Here is a 13,838-nt window from a genome sequence, read left to right on the forward strand (position 1 = left end):
CACTTCCGGAAGAGTCTTGCTGAACCCTCCTTTAGCATCATGCCAACTTGCCAAAGCTTTCCAAGGTTCACTAGCAAGTGACCCGAAAAAAAAAAAAAATCCTATTAAGACCTTAAAAGTCTCCAAGTGCCGGAAAAGCTTAAAATGGTTAACTCATCAACTACCCTGGAATGAACCGCAGAAAGCTTGCCCAGCATATTCCTTGTTGGCACTGGAAAACGAGAACCAGAAAACATCCCCGAAAGATGTCCACCGTGGAGGTCGAAGTAAAACTTCTGAGCTGACAAGTGACTCCGGGAGGGGGGGGTGGGGGGGTGGGTCTTCTTGCCCTGGCGACTCTACGGAAATCACACTTTACCCACAGATTACCACACAGCTTTTACCAAGGGGCTTTGGAGGTTTGCAAAGAACACTAAGAATGTTTACCTTGTCAGATGCAAACTGAATAACTTTCTTTTTCTTTCCTTAAGGCTTTACATTATCTGCACCTTAAAACCTAACTTGAATCTCACCCGTAAAACTACACAGATATGCCTAGGACTTATATAATCTAAAGTGCCCAGAACAAAGTAAATATGAGAGTCAAATTTTCAGAAATTAAGACTTTCAATGTAGCAGCAACTACTCAATGAGCACGAAACAGGACTCTGGTGAACACATGTGCCCTAGTCAGCCTGCTCCAGCCCTGTGGGTGGCTGACCGCCTCTTCTAGTCTCTCATGGCCACAGGTTTCTTCAGATCCCTTCTCTTTTTGGGGTCAGTTCAAATGAGTTGCTCTATTTTATACAGAATTGTCAGCCCCAGACCTCACAAACATGTCGCAGAGCTGCTTGGTGTATTCTCTTGTGGTTTTTAAAAACATGTTAGAATTCTGAGGGATTTTATTCTTACCTTTTAATGCCTCCACTACCCCTCAAGAAAACTACAGTTTTTAGTTTTTAAAAGGACAAATCGTTGGTGTTTGTGATGCATTCCAATGATAAAAGCCTTAATTTCCTTTTTAAAGATTTGTTTTGGTTTTTAAAATTATGTGTTGTACACGTGTGAGTATGTGCACATGCGTGTAGGAGCCTACAGCATCCAGAAACGTCAGATCCCCTATGCTGCCGTTCCGGGTGGCTGTGAGGCGCCCAGTGTAATGTGGGTAATGAGAACTGACCCCCAGGGTTCTCTGAAAGAGAGGTCAATCCTCTGAGCCATCTCTCCTGTGTATTTCAATGCTCCATGTCTTTGTTTTTGTTTTGTTGTTGTGCTCTGTTTGTTTATTTGTTTGTTTTATCCTTTCCCCCCTAATTTCTGTAGCCTGGAAAGTAGAGAACAGGATTGAACCCTTTCCTTCAAAAACATGGATGACATAAAAGACATAGTTTCAGCATTTTAAAATAGATTATATGAATGCAAGGGAGGACTGGGGGTACAAAAGGACATGTTAGCAACCACGAGGTCAATCTCAGCCACAGCTGTTTGTTTGAAACTGTTCTCAGAAAACCTGCTGTGGAGCCCAAACTCATGCTTAGGTCCTTTACAAGATGGATACCGTTAACGCACAGTTGCCCACAGAGTGCCTGTCACATAGGCACTAAATTTACCCTGCAAATAAGGTTAACGACAACAACAAAAATCAAAACAGCCCTTATAAAATATTTGATGAGAGTTGCAGAATTTTCAGCTGAGAATAACGAATACCTAATAAAACTTTATTTAAAAATGAGTAGTGCAACCTATGACTGTCCTGGCTTGCTTTTCTGCTGCTGTGATAAAGACCAGAACCAACTTAGGGAAGGAAGTGGGTGATTGCAACATACAGGCTACAGCCCATCATCGAGGAGTACCATTGCAGGAACCAGGGGGCTTGAAGAAGAAACCATAGAGGAACACCGATAACTGACTCGTTCCCAGGTTCATGTTCAAACTCCTTTCTCACACAGCCCAGGCCTGCCTGCCCAGGGAAGGCGCTGCCCACACAGGGCAAGCCCTACCCATGTCACTGAGCAGTCAAGAAAATGCCATAAAGATGTGGCCACAGGCCAGCCTGATGGGGGCAATTCCTCAACTGAGATTTCCTTTCCTTGGGTATGTCTGGGTGTATGTTGAATTGATAAAACAAACAAACAAAAAAAAAAACTATCATATCACACACACACACACACACACACACACACACACACACACCACCACCACCATCAGCCCCACCACCACCACAGCCAAGGTTCAGAGAACACCATGGAAAAGGGTGAAGAAAAATTATAAGAGACAGAGGCTGGGCAGGAATGCTTTAAAAAGGGTGTCCTCTGAATGTGACAAGGCCCGCTGTGCACGTGTGAATTCATGGCAGCTGTGGTCATCCCCACAAGATCAAGACAGTTGATGACGCCCCTTGTAAAGCCCAAGGTCTTAAACACTATTATTTCATTACTGATGTCTCATAGGCTCCTGTGTTTGTGTTCATGTGTGTGTACATGCATGTGCTTGTGTGTGGAGGACAGAGATCAGCGTCAGGTGTCTGCCACAGTCCCCCTCCATTTTGCTTTCAAAGCAGGGTCTCTCACTGAAAACGGAGCTCTGCAATCCGCAGACTGGCTAAGGAGCTCCCTGGGATGCCCTTGTCTTCACATCACCAGCTCTGGGACTACAAATGCAAGCCACTGCATCAAGATTTAATGTGTGTGTGTTGGGGCAGGGGGTAGCCATGGATCAAGCTTAGGTCCTCCTGCTTACACAGCGAAACAAACTAAGCCACTGCCCCAGCTGTCCATGGGATTTATCTTTAATAAATTATCCAGGCCAGCACTTCAGCATGTACTCTCTACAGGTCAGTGTCTTGACCTTAGCACTACTGGAGTTTAGGGCCAGGGCATTCTTTGCTGAGGGAAGCTGCTCCACACATGATCGAATATTCCATAGCCACTTGGTCTCAGCCACACTAGATGCCAAGGGGACTCTTTCTCAGTTATGACAACCAAAGATGTCACTTGTCTCCTTGATGGTGATAGTACCCTGGCTGGGAAGCATGATCCAGAGCTCTATGACCAACATTTTCTGTCTTTAAATACCTTTGAAGTACACTATGACATTCCAGTATCAGACACTGACAGCATTCACGGAAGCGAGTGCCAAGATGAGTATGGATTCTTCCCACACACTTATTACCTCCCCAAGACAGATGTGCGTGGCTCTGAAAATGTCCACAGTGGAAGCTGAAAACCCAAAGATATATGGGAATGGGTTACCAAATTGGTGGCAATTAAAATTTTCAGGATGGCTTGTCAAGTAGAATATTGAATAGGCTTTCTGGCCAAATTCTTTAGGCCAACCAAACTGTGAGCCATTGAGGTAATTAAGTTTACCCTGACCACACGTATACTTTTCCTTTAGCTCATCTAGAAAAAAATCTTACCAGTGCATTAGGCAAAGCTCGGGAAGTGCACAGTCTTTCCTGCCAAAGCTCTAATTCCTCTGGAGAATTATTAATTAATAAGTATTGTCTTCCAATAACAGTCATTTCTGTGGAACTTACAGCAGCACTCAGAGCCAATGGAGAGAAATGATTTGTAAACCAGATGTAGTTAGTGACTCAGCTCAGACAGTGGCTTTCAGAGACATAGTTGTTAAATACGTGAACATTTAAATGAGTTAAAACATTTCATTTCTTGTTACATAACTAGGAGCGTCTGCTTGATGGGATATAAATGTTACTGTAGGAAAAAAGAAAAAGATTTTCCCCGACCTTGCACACTGTGACAGCCATGCTTTACCTGGCCCGATGGATACCCCTCAAATTTCCAGCAAGTTCTGACAACTTGTAGAAAGTTGAGGTGCAAAGGATCACCAGCCTATAATTCACACCACCAGAGAAATTAGGATACAAGGAGGAATCTAATAGATTCATACAAAGTCCCTCACAGAAGGGGAAAGGAACAGGATCTCCTGAGCATATTGGGAGTGGGGGGGGCAGTGAGTGGAGAGGGAGCTAGGAGAAAGAGAAGGGGAGGAGAGAAAAGCATGTGGAATTAGAAAGATTGAGTCGGGGGTAGATAAGAGGAAAAAAAGAAAGAGGGAGAGAGAGAGACCATAAAAGAGGGAGCCATTATTGGTTTGAAGAGAAAACTGACTCTAGAGAAATGTCCAGAGACCTACGAGACTGACCCCAACTAACAATTTGAGCAACAGTAGAAAGGCCACCATAAATGCCCTTCCCTGATAATGAGATTGATGACTAACTTATCCACCATCATAGAGCCCTCATCTAGTAGCTGATGGAAACAGAAGCAGACACTCACAGCTAAACACTGAGCTGAACTCCTGGAATCCAGACGCAGAGAGGGAGGACAAGACCAGGCTACAGAAACCCACAGAGACAGCTGACCTGAACAAGGGGGAGCTAACTGGCCCCAGACTGATAGCTGGGAATCCAGCATAGGACTGACTCAGACCCCTGTACATGGGTCTCAGTTAGAAAGCCTGGGCAGTCTAAGGGACCTCAGACAGTGGAGCCAGGATGTATTCCTGGTGCACAAAAGGACTTTGGGAGCACCTTCCCCATGGAAGGATACTCCCTTAGCCTAGAGGCAGGAAGGAGGCCCTAGACCCTACTCCAAATGACTTCACAGATTTTGTTGACCCCTCCTGGAAGGCACCACCCTCCCTGTAGAGGGGGGGTGGGAGGGAAGGAAGGAGAGAGGAAGGAAGAGGGAACTGGGATTGATATGTAAAATAAGAAAAAATAAATAAAAAATAAGAACGGGGGACTCTGGATGGCACTCACTGTTTGTAAGGCTGGCTGGTCAGCTCTCAGGAGCCACCTGTCTGTCTCTGCCTCACAAGGCCAAGGTTATAGGCACATGTTGCTGTGACCAGCTTTTTACTTGGCTGCTGGGGATTCAAGCTCAGGTCTTCATGCCTACAGGGTAGGCACACTTACCCACTGAGCCATCTCCCTGTCCCTGCTCTCTCTCTCTCCCTCTCTCCCTCTCTCTCTCCCTCTCTCTCTCATCTCCCCTTTATCGTGGACTACAAGTAGGGTTCCTCCCAATTATAGATGATGAAACAGACGCTAACAGAGGGAAGAATGTTCGACAGGTTACAGAGATAACAAAGGAAGGAACTTGAGTGTGGCAAGCAGAGCTATTTCCTCTTTGCCTCTGCCTTGCTAAACACTATTAGGTTACATTCCTAAAGCTGCCACCAAGGTCTATTCCCTTATTTGGCCACTTCCTCCTCCAGGGGCTGACTACTAAGGTCCAGCTACCAAAGTTTTGAAGTCCAGCAATCAAAAGCCCCCTTTGGCTCACCTAGTTAACATGCCCAATTAAAATAAAATATCTCCTCCTAACATAGGGTTTCCCCTTTACAAACCGCCATTTGCCTATGTGCCATGCCTGTCTCCTCTCTACCCAGAGGCAGTCCTTTGTCCTCAGCAACAAATACCCGCGCCCCCTTTCCCTGGTTCCCTCCCCTTCTCCCTTGTCCTCTATCTCCTGTGTTTCTCTTATCCCCTGCCTTCTGTCCCTCTCGTGCAAATAAATCTCATCTGGGCTGAGACTTTCTTTGCCTTTCATTAAGGGATACACCTGGCCTGGGAACCCAACATTCCTTGCACCCCCAGAATACAAGCTCACAACAACCTCGTGGCTTTACATCAGCCCCACACATAGCACTGGATAGCTGAGGGGTTCGCAATTATGAATCTTCCAGGGCAATCTATCCTGGTTATTCGCGTCTCTTACCCCAACATCACACACAGTGGCTCCCCATACATCCAAAGGTCGCCTGGAATAAATCACTGCTCCATGAATGAGCAGATAGAAAGCAAGCGAACTGCCAGAAGCTGGGGTTACACAAGCAAAACAAAGTACCTACAACAGGAAATGCCAGTAGGGTTGTAACTGACCACCCTGGGAGAGCAGCAATTTAGAGATGGAACAAAAAGACGCCTTTCACCTCACAGGGTTTCAAAGAGCCCTTCATGACTCAGCACTGGGAAGGGAGCCAGGCTCAGGGAAACAATCCTAGCCCTGAATGGGAAGAGCACGTCAGCCTGTTAACAAGAAAGGATGTAAGGACACACGGCTGGAAAGGACTTCATACCTACCCCTGCACTGGATCCCAGTCTATTCGAATGCCCCATGCAGCAGGCCATGGCTCCTCCCACACTCTGCAGAGGTGACCAGTTAGTTCCCTGGGCAGCCTTCCCTGTGGGCAGCTTCAAAGAGAACTCCATTAAAGCAGGCGTGATCTGCCCCATTGCTTTGCTATCATCCACTGCTCCACACACCATCCCAAGTGAGTACTCTAGATCTAATATAACCACACGACTGCCAACTAACTCCCCTCCCCACCCCCAGCAGCCTCGCCCTGATGATGGGGGTCAAGCTATCCACACTCGAAGGGGGGTGTTAGTCATTGAGGATCAAACCCAGGAATGGTGTGGATCTGAAACCCCGCGATGTGCTTGCTGCACGATGTCTGTGGGTGAGCAACTCTGGCTTCTGGGTGTGTGAGAGCCGTTCCCCGTGTGAATCATGCTCTTCAGTGACCAGATCTCTGTAGTAGGCAGGACCTGTTAAATGCATGTCCCCAGCGTCAACCAGGAAAATGAACTCTGGCTCTGAAGGGAAAGCAATTTGGGCTCTGTGTGATGACAATTTCAAGTTCTTCTTTTGAAAACCTTTGCTGAAGCAGCAGTGTGTTCTTTCCTCTTCTGTTGACATTGAGATAATTAAGAACCAATAATGTTCAATGTGTGTGGCTGGGCAGGTTAGTGCATTGTCATTGTGTAGAATAGGACCTCTGGGGCCTGCAATGTGCTTTCCAGTAGCAGCCTTGTTGAAGGCATTTTTCATCCCTTCTCCCCTCTGTGTCCTTTCAGACACACACTCAGCAGTAGAGATAAAACACATCCACCAATGACTGAAGAGACAGTGTGGACCCGAACTCCAGCCCCTGAGCTCTCTCTTCTGCAAGTGCAGTGGGCTTCTTTCCAAAACTCCATCTGACTAAAAAATGCCACTAAAGCGCTCTTTGCACACTTGAAGGAGAGAGCATGGTCAGGCATTGTGGAACTCCCTGCTGGGGTAGGAGGATGGCAATTTCAAGGCTAGCATGGATTACAAAACAAGGCTCAGGGGACTGTTTCTTTAACCCAAGAGTTTGCAACCAGCAAATACCTGAAGCTTGGCTCAACCAAGCAATACTTTAAAAATCTACATAGACATTGCCTTGATCAAAATTTCTAGATGGCTTACAAAGAAGGAATGAAAATAACTTACACTTTACCTCTAAAATTAGAGTATGTGACCGTCAAAAACAACTAAACATGGGCTGGGCAGTGGCTTTGATAACCAGCACTGACTGCTCTTGCAAAAGAATAGTTTTCCTCTTACCTAAGCAGGCTGCTCACAGCTGCCTGTTAACTCCAGCTCCAGGGGATCTGGCGCTCTCTTCTGGCCTCTGAGGGCACTGCACTCATGTGCACACACCCACACACTTAAAAATACAGAAAATCTTAAAAAAAAAAAAAAGAAAGAAAGAAATTGTAGAGGTTAGGGTTTAACTGAAAAGGAACCCAAAGCCATCCCTTTCATTAACGTATTTTACTTAATTGTGAGAGTTAATTTAATTTAATTAGCTATGGCTATGGCCTGTTTGAATGGTGTAGTCCCTTGAATTTTTAATTAATTGTGAGAGTTAATTTAATTTAATTAGCTGTGGTCCGTTTGAACAGTGTATTCCCCTGAATTCATGCCCAGGTATTTACTGCCTGCCTGTACTGTTGAATGACAGTCACAGTCTTCTTAAGGATTAAGATTCATCAACATTTTCAAAGCTATCTTGGGTTTGCTCTGGCATCAGGAGACAGAGAGAAAAATCAACATCGTCTCGTTACCTGACCGTCTTTGGCAAGAGACGGCATGATTTCGCTTTTGCAGGAGGGAATGCTGCTTGTGTGGAGCAAACCTAGCCCAGTGAACCCATTCACCCCCCAGCTTCCCTCCACTCAGTGAGTCACAGGCAGACCGCCATGCTGGTTCCGCTTGCTGGGTTTGGTTCTAGACAAACAGGTACCGAAGTGCCTGGACCTTTGATGTGCCTACACACAAAGGACTCAGAAGTTCCTTCCCCAGCGTGCTCTGGGACACACAGGAAGCCTCCCCAGGAAGAAGACTGATGTCACGCTGTCCCCATTGGGCAAAGTCAGGGTGGTAGTCAGGCATAAATGCCAGCGTAGTTAGACATAACGTGCTCTCAGAATCCCTTCGCTCTCCTCCTGTAGGAAAGAAATGAGTTGCTAACATGAAGTCTCCCTCAAACAACAACAACAAAACAAACAAACAAACAAAAAAACAAAAAACTAGAACCTTCATCCACGTTTAAAAATAAACCAGTCTGGTTCCCCTCACACAGTGTCCATTTTTCTTGCCATGGGTGTCCTGCCCAGGACCGGTGCTCCAGCCGCCTTGAGTAGAGGACTGTCAGCAGGCCAGTCGCCCTCAACGGTGAACAGCGTGAGGAACCTACACCACATCCACCGCAGCTTGCGCTGAAACACAGCTGCAGCTCCACAAGGCCCAGCCATGATTGTTTTAATGGCTTGCACCTGGCTTTTGGCCATCACAAGCAGTCATTTTCACCCAGGCCAGAGGACTGTGCCGTGATTGGCACACGGTTGTCATGCGCCTTTTCTGGCTGTATAACCAGGCTATCTGGCTTGCTTTCAAGACAGCCTGGAGACTCCCCTCTGCTGCCCCTTCATGGTACAACTGTAGTTAAGTCACTAACAGACCTCCCCTGTGTGGCCTTTACTCCATTCCTTTGATCTCTATGAAATGGACAGAGCTGGTGGCAGAGCTGGTGGCCTGTGTGGCAGCAGCAGAAGCAGCATACGGACAGCTGAGGGTTCTAACAGTGACCAGGGCAGCAAGGCCAGGCCAACAAAGACTACCAAAGGGTAGAGAGAAGGAAGGCGGGACAGGCCAGGGTTCCAAGTAGGAAGAAAACCAGAAGGCTATGAAGAGGCGGGGATGAACAACAGGGCCCTAGTCACAGGGAGAGCTCCCTGAAGCTGCCAATCAGAGGGACCAGGGACGGACTGGCCCTGGCGTTCTAAGCCCAAGAGCTATAATAATAGGTGTTTTCAGAGTCTGAAAGTCTCAACACCCAAAGCCAGAGAGCCGTGACAGTAGCTGAGCGTCCCGGCACCGCACTGGAAGCCTCTTCAGAAACCACAATCCAACATAGCTTGTGGCACTTGCTGCAGCTGCTGCTGGAAGATGAGGACACAGAGTGCTGAAGTGGCCGGAGCTAAAGGCCAGAGCACTGAGCCTCTAGAATAAGCAGCCAGAACTGTGCCCGTCTGGATGCTAGTGTAGGCCCTGACTCTTAGAGATTGCATTCGTAAGCTTCTAGGTCTGCCCATCCAGTCTTTACACCTCGAGGTCTCAAGGGATGGGGACGGCTAGCATTAGCAACAGCTGGACCCCAGCCAGCTGATTGGTGACAAGCAGACCTAACAAGAGTGCTGGGGATGTGGGTCAGGAGATGTGTGGCCTTGAAATATCACCAGAGGTGGATGTGTGCCTGTGTTTTCAAAAGAGGGCCCATGCTTGAGATGCCCAGGCTCAGAATCTACCAACTACTCAGGGCAGTCATCTATCCACCTAGCACCCCCTGAACTGATGCCACCACTCCATCCAAATCTCACCACATCCTTATAAAACAATGAATGGAATGCCAAGAATTCAACCCGAATACTCCGGTTCAAGTGTTCTGAGCTAACCCATAATACCATGCTCTCTGGCAGAAAGGAACAGTAAATGACTGATGCATCTACGTTTCGTGGTACCCAGTCAGAACGGGGAATAGTTAAGGGAGAGGGGGTTCCAACTAAGGAGTGACGCTGAGATGAGATGATCAGGTCAGTTGTCCATCACACCAGCAGGACACAAGGTAAGCTGCCCCATCCTTCACACGGGCTTGGCTTATGCATACATTCAAGGGCAACTATTTGACGACAAAATGTACTTAAATACAGTTCTGGAGAGGTTGTTTCTTCCTCTAAAGACCCCAAAATATATACACCATGCCAAGCCTTTTCATAGAGAAGAAATCATTTATCAGGACACGCCCAATCAGTGATATAGGGCTTTGCAGGCCCAGTTACAGCTAATAAGATAGAGTTCAAGGTTCGCCGATTATCACAAGGCCATGCAAAAAGAACCCTTTGGTTAGGAACTTCTCACTACTTATCTTGGTTGTGAGCCATGCTGAGAGAGGACGAACGGGCTGCCTCACTGAACAGCTAGAAGCAAAATAGCTGGAGAGTGCTGGAGAAGTGACTCAGTGGTAAAGAGCATGGAGTGTTGTTCCAGAGGACCCAAGTTCAGTTCCCAGCACCCATGTGGGGCATCTCACGACTGCCTGCAAGCAACTCCAGCTCCAGCACATGTGACGACTCTGGCCTCCTCAAGCGTCCACACTCAAGTATACACACACACACACACACACACAAACACACACACGATAGAAGACAATCAAACAAATCTTTAAAAACTATACAAAGGCATTAGAAGTGTAAGGCCAGTGCTCTGGCTCAGCTGCTAACAGCACTAGGCACACAGCTTGAAGACCCAAGTTCAAGCACCAGGACTCAAAAAACAGCTGGATTCAATGGGGCAGACTTGTAATCCCAGCACTCCTAGTGTGAGGTGGGGGCAGAGACCAGGAGACTCAAGCGAAGCTAGCCTGGAGTGCAGATGGGCAGAAGCAACACCACGTGAGACCCTGCTTCAGCAAGATGGAGGTGTAGAACTGACTCAGACCTCTACACGCTCAACATGACACATGTTAGCCCATGTTTTCTCTCTCACATACACCATAACAAGTAACATAAAGGTTTGAAGACAGAATAGCACCGGCTGTACTCAGTGATGGGCCTTGGACTTTGTGTGAGCTACTCCTATCTCCACGGAGAGTGCTGGGGTGACTGGTGTGTACCATCACACCTGGTTTCTGCCATGTTGGGAATGACACCAGGGCCCTGTGCGTGCCAGGCAACGGAGCTACAACCCCAGCCCATTAATTTTAGGACAATGAATTTTTCCATTCTCAACAGTTTGAAGTATGATAATTTCAAATGCCTTGTTCTGCACATATGTGCCTTGTAAACGTGACTTAATTAGTAGACATCTTTACTAATTTGAAATTAATTATCAGCACTGGAAACTGGAGTCCACAAGTCTGAAGACTTAAGAGTCAGGCTGGGTGTTATGCTCTGTCTTAAAGATGCTTAAATAAATAAATAAATAAATAAATATCAAGACATAAAGTAAACTAGACACCCCACCCCCAGGCATCCCACCCCACTCCCGGTACACAGGGAGAAGCCACTACGGTGGCCTCCACAGCCAAGAGAAGGAATAGTCTGGGGGGGGGGGGTAAAGATTTGCCAAGCTGCAGTTTTTTTTTTTTTTTCTAATTTATTTTTGGATTCTGCTGAGCAAAGTGCCTCTGAGCTTTCTGAACCCGAACTCTGAACATCCTCCATCTAGTTTACTATAAAAAGAAAATACTTTATTAAGGAAAAGAACAAAGTGCTGGTGTTAGAGTTTAAAGCGTCCTCTGGTTCTTCTGAGTCCCTGGCTGAACAAGCAAAAGCAGAGAGGAAACAGAAGTGAAACATTATCTTTATTCAAGGCTGGATCAGGGTTAGAAAGTGCGAGCATCAGGGCCACAGGCTCAGCAAGCAGGAAGTGGGGGAGAGAGAGAGAGAGAGAGAGAGAGAGAGAGAGAGAGAGAGAGAGAGAGAGAGAGGAAGGAGTGAAGAGGAGGGGAGGGGGGAGAGAGGGAGGGGGAGGGGGAGAGGGCAGGAGGGAAGCATGTGTGCCCTGTTTTGAAACTGAGCATGGTACTAGAAGGGTTCTTCAGCAGGAGAAACTAACAGAAGTTCCCAGCCAATGTGAACCTCAGAAATCCTTTGTTTGACTCACATGATATGTGTTACATTTCTAAATTCATCAAGAAGTTCTAAAAACTGAGGGATTTCATCTTCAAAAAAAAAAAAGTTTTGCATTTTGTATTCGAAGCTTTGTCTGCATGTGTAGGCGTGAGCCCACTCTGCTCACTGCTGGGTGAGAACAGCTTCCTTTGGCAGGCCACACCCAGTTTCATAGAGCCCACATCCTCCCCTGGTCCTCCTTTTCCAAATGCTCTGCCTGACCCTCTGTTTGCTGGGGATGCTGGCAAATGCTACAGGCCATGAGCAAGTTGGGATTTTTTGCTTCGTTTTATTAGTTTGTTACTATCCTCATCATCTAATTTTACCTCCGAAACAAAGAAAAAACAAACAAAAAAAAAAAGTTGAGAACAATCTTCGCACTTCTATAGGACCCTGAAACTCTGGAAGGAAGCCCCTCACCGTCTTAAAAGACACCACGGCGTGACAGGGCAGGGGTTCCTCCAGCTTGTATTCTCCATGAGGCCATTTTAGGTTTAACTAGAATTTGGTCTCCTTGTTGGAGAATCCTGTGGAAAATGACCCAGCTCCATTCTAGGAACCCGAGGCTTCTATTAAATTGCCTGCACAAAACCTCCCCTCACAGCTGCCTAGTGAGATACCCAGCTGTGGGTTTTGCATTTAAAAACCGTAAACAGTCAATGCTACACTTGGGTCCCAAATCCCTGTGTGTAGTCCGAGCCAGCTGGGATAAAGACTTTCGATTGGCTATTAACTGTGTCTAATGGGCTCCCCAGCAACAACTAGAGAATGTAAAGAGATCAGAGTGCCAACCTGGGGGTTTGTGGGGTGCTAGCATTTGCAGGTCTGAACTCTCTGGTCTCTAAATGTGTAATCCCTCTATTGGGGAGACTTAAGCCAGTGTGGGAGGCAGATTGCAAACTCAAGTCTTGCCTAAGCTACAGAGTTCAAGGGCAGCCTGAGCAACTTAGTGAGACCCAGTCTCAACACAGAAGGACAACACAGAATGGGGATACCATTCGCATTCGGGAATGGATGAGGCAGAAGTGAAGCTCCCGTGGGGCAGACCTAAGCTTGTCTGCAAGCTGCCCAGGTCCCCTATGGCTCATCTGTCCATGGGCCCACTCTTCCAGCCTTAGAAAACACTGCCATCTGACCTGCAAGTTTCTGCTTGACTCAAACTCCATTCATTTTCTTCCCCCTCGCTCATGCAAGATAATTAGGATCTGTTATATCTGGCTTCAAACTAGGACTGAACTTTAGTCTCCAGGAGGCAGCAGCTTCCAAACAGAGCCCTGCAGGGGGTGGCTCTGCCAATGATTGCTTGCTGAACTGCCTGACCTTCATGGTTCATCCTGGAGTCGCTGGGTTCACATATTGCAAAACCAGACCTGAGCCACCGCCTTGCATCCTTCTTGGGCAAGCAGACAACACAGCTTTGGGAGACCCTGAGGGAGAGAGAGACACCCATCCACTAGACCATTCTTCTTGATGCCTACTGAGTTTCATTGGTACCAGGACAGCCAAGCGGCTGAGGGTTATCTCTCCTTACTATTTTAGTATTCCTCTAAAACCTTTGGAGTAGAAAAGCACAAGAAACTACAGGATTAATAAGAACATAAATTCTGTTCCTATCATCAAGGCATGTTCAGAAGCATAGCAGGAGGAGAGGAACATTGTGGGGTACAGGGACATTGTTGGTGGGGACATTCTTGGATAGCAGGAGTTCATGTGCATCCTGCCTTTTCTCATTAGAATCCTGGTCGGTGCGGGTTGCTGTCTAACTTCAGGCAGAGGGGCACATCTCTCATCCAGGTCACAAGCATCGGCATCGTTGAGAGCTTCTGTGCATCTCAGAGGTTTGGGA

Source organism: Phodopus roborovskii, unplaced genomic scaffold, assembly GCF_943737965.1.
Source record: "Phodopus roborovskii unplaced genomic scaffold, PHOROB, whole genome shotgun sequence".
Lineage (NCBI taxonomy): Eukaryota > Metazoa > Chordata > Mammalia > Rodentia > Cricetidae > Phodopus > Phodopus roborovskii.